The sequence below is a fragment of the Echinops telfairi genome, unplaced genomic scaffold, assembly GCF_000313985.2.
Source record: "Echinops telfairi isolate 266 unplaced genomic scaffold, ASM31398v2 ScPeMD7_2;HRSCAF=8, whole genome shotgun sequence".
Classification (NCBI taxonomy): Eukaryota; Metazoa; Chordata; class Mammalia; order Afrosoricida; family Tenrecidae; genus Echinops; species Echinops telfairi.
In genome coordinates this window covers 50,917,109-50,920,810 of record NW_022103898.1, presented here as the reverse complement: position 1 = coordinate 50,920,810, position 3,702 = coordinate 50,917,109, and positions in this window count along the sequence as shown.

Here is a 3,702-nt window from a genome sequence, read left to right as displayed (position 1 = left end):
CCTGTAATTGTCACTGCCAGAAATGGCTATCAAATACAACCTGATGATTGGTTATCACAAAAAGGAGGATTTCCTTGAGACTCTGTCACCTCCTGCCCAGGATACATTTTTATGTCTGTTTGTGCTTTGCCCTGCCTATCCTGCTGTGCATGACAGGTCAGCCAAAAGTTTTTGTTTATAGGCTCTTAATCTGGCCCTGTCTCCATTAATGAGTGAGCAGTTGTCGAAGGGTGAAGCACGGAGCTTCCCGTCATTTGTTGTGCAGGGAGAAGCATGGGTATGAGAAAGCGGTGGAGCCTTTGAAGCCTCTAGATGAGGTTTCCGAGGCTGTTAATCTCATCTTATAGATAGTAGCTCAATCTTTACTTGACATTGCCACCAGAGCGCTTTTAATATGTAAAAGGAGGAGGGAAATATGAAGTCCCTTTATTTTTTGACAAACTTTGACTTTCAATTTCATTGCCCTTGCAAAACAGAGGTCTTACTTTGGATATCAGAAGTAGCATACTGTATTTTCTTTTTAGTTTTCTGTCTGACATTATCTGTATTCCCAAGGCAGATAAATGCCATGTTCTGATTTTGGGGAAGGTCATACACGTGAAGTTGGATCTTTTAATATGTTTGAGACATTATGCCTGTTACGTATTCTTATCTTCTCTCACTCATTGAACTGTGAACTCCTTGAGAGAAGGCTCTTTCTTCTGCTGTCCATGATTTATTCTCTTTTGACTGTCCTCCGATACCTGCCTTGCTTCTCTCCTTCTTTGAGGTATTCTTCCTATTAGTTGTTAAATTATCTCTTTCTCTCTTTGTCTCCATTATTATCATCTCCTAAGCAGATTACAGTGGTTAACTGTGGCTTCTTTTCATACATTTCCCTTTGTTCTCATTAATGTAGATGATCTCATCAATGTAGATAATCTTGATAAATAAATATGTGTATATCTATATGGATGTGTGTTTTGAGACATACATATATAAGCATATGTATACATATGCTATTTTCATCAACTCAACTCTAGCTCATGACAACCCATGCACAACAGATAAATGTTGCCAGTCTCGTGCCATCCTCACAATTGCTAGTATTGTCAAGTCCATTGTTGCAGTCACTCGAAGTTTTGAGTTTCTCCCACCCTAGGGGGCTCACTTCCTGCACTCTCACTCCTTCACCTACTGTCACCGAGTTCATTCTGACGCATAGCTGCCCCAGAGGACAGAATAGAACTACCCCTGTGGGTTTCTGAGACTGTCACTCTTTACAATGTCTTTACTCTTTCTCCTTTGGCGAGATTGGTAGTTTAAAACTGCTGACCTTGTGCTTAGAAGCCCACCCTGTAACCCACTGTGCCATATCGGGTAAGATCCTTTGGCAATCCACAGGGTTCTCCTTGAGTAATTTTCGGAAGTAGACCACAAGATCTTTTTATATCATCCTTAGTCTGGAAGTTCACTGACATCTGGCCACCATAGATGACCCTGATGGTATCATACTAGTGGTAGAACTTCCAACATCGTAGCAAAATTACAGTCCGACAAACTGGTTTATATGAGGGTGATGTGAAAAGTATTGCCACTCCAGTTCCAGTTTGTACAGGCATGGGTTTATTCAAAAAGCACATTAAACAGGTCTCTGTGATCAGTGGATGGATCGACACAAGTTTTCTCAGTAATCCATTTATTTCAGTCTCCTTGGGTTAGGATGCCTTATAAAACAAAATCACAGTCCATTCAAAACTGTGGATTCTGAGGGAAACTGATAGGCCAGTTAAGTTCAAGACAGAGAGGCCAGTTCAGAAAAAGACAGTAACTGATTTTTGAGACCCTAAGGATTAATCTGGATAGATTTTCTCAAAAGATATAGGATAATCACAGGAGCTCTTTATGAAAAAAAAATTAAGAAAATTGAAACTCCATAGGTAAAAAACTGTCCAGGAAAGTTGTACTGGGGAAACATTTTTCCATCATGCCAATGCAACTTCTCATTCTTTAGGGATAGCAAAGACTATCCTATAAGAATATCATTGGGTATCATTATTGAATCCATCCTACAGCCATGATCTTGCCCTGTCAGACTTTTTTTTTCACTCAAAATTCAAAACATTTAAAAGGAACATGATTTGAGTCCCTTGGGGATATTGAACTTCTGTTGTGATGTGGTGTAAATCAAAGAGTAGAAAATCCTCTCAGGAAAGGTTACACAGAGATGGAAACACTCTCTGCATTCCATCACACAGGAGGAGATGTTAAGATGTAGTAGCTTCACATTTTAATATTTTTGTTTAATAAAGGTTTTCATGATTTTGTAATTTTTTTTAACATATCTTCAAATTTATGTTTGTGTAGAATACAGGTAGTGTGATAGGTAGATGAGTTCATGTCAACTTGAAGATGTATGAAAGTGTAGGTGTGGAATCCAAACTGTCAATCAGGTCACGGCCTAATGATGCCTCCTGTAGGTTGTGACCTTCTTCTACTGGCTATGGGTGGGGGTGGGGAGGGGTGCTGGAAACCTCTCTCTCTCTCTTTCTGCTCCTTTGCCTTCCTGCTTGCTGGGACTCTGCCACTGAACCCGAGAGTTGCCAGAGCCCTGCCATGTTTCCATGACCTTGGATCCAAGTGAATCTGCACCCACCAGCCTGGGAGCTTCTTGCCTATGCGTCATTGAATGTGACTATGTAAGTCTGAAGAAGAATTTATGGACTAGTATTGAGCTTATTGCCTTGAATTGGATTGGGCTGGATGGCTTCTTGATGTATATAATTCTCTATTGATATAAAATTCTTTTATATACATAGGTGAGTGTCACTGTATTTATTTCTCTAGTCAACCCAGCCCAATACAGGAAGGTATGTGGGTGGAGGGAAGCTTTAAGAAGTTCATGTGTCATGGAGGTAAGCACCCAATGATAAAATTTTTTGTTCTTTGATGCCTGATACCTGATCCCTTTGTCAGCTTGTGATCACACAGGCTGGTGTGCTTCTCTTATGTGGGCTTTGTTGCTTCTGAGCTAGATGGCCCCTGAAGATAAATAGGTGCATAAGCAAATGTGGTGAAGAAAGCTGATGGTGCCCAGCTATCAAAAGATATAGCATCTGGGGTCTTAAAGGCTTGAAGGTTAACAAACAGCCATCTAGCTCAGAAGCAACAAGGCCTACATGGAAGAAACACATCGGCTTGTACGATCACAAGGTGTTGAAGGGATCAGGTAACAGGCATCATCAGAACAAAAAAATCTTATCATAGCGAATGGGAGTGGGGGGAGTGTGGAGTGGAGACCCAAAGCCCATTTGTAGGCCAGTGGAGATCCCCTTGCAGAGGGTCTCAGGGAGGAGATGAGCCAGACAGGGTGCGATGTAGCAATGATGAAAAATACAACTTTCCTCTAGTTCCTAAATGCTTCCTCTGCCCCCCACTATCATGATCCCAATTCTACCTTGCAAGTCTGGCTAGACCAGAGGGTGTACACTGGTATAGATAGAAACTAGAAACACAGGGAATCCAGGACAGATGATCCCTTCAGGACCAGTGGTGTGAGTGGCAATACTGGGAGCTTAGAGGGAGAGTGGGTTAGAAAGGGGGAACTGATTACAAGGACGTACATGTGACCTCTTCCCTGAGGGATGGACAACAGAAAAGTGGGTGAAGGGAGATGTCGGACAGGGAAAGATATGACAAAATAATAATTTATAAATTATCAAG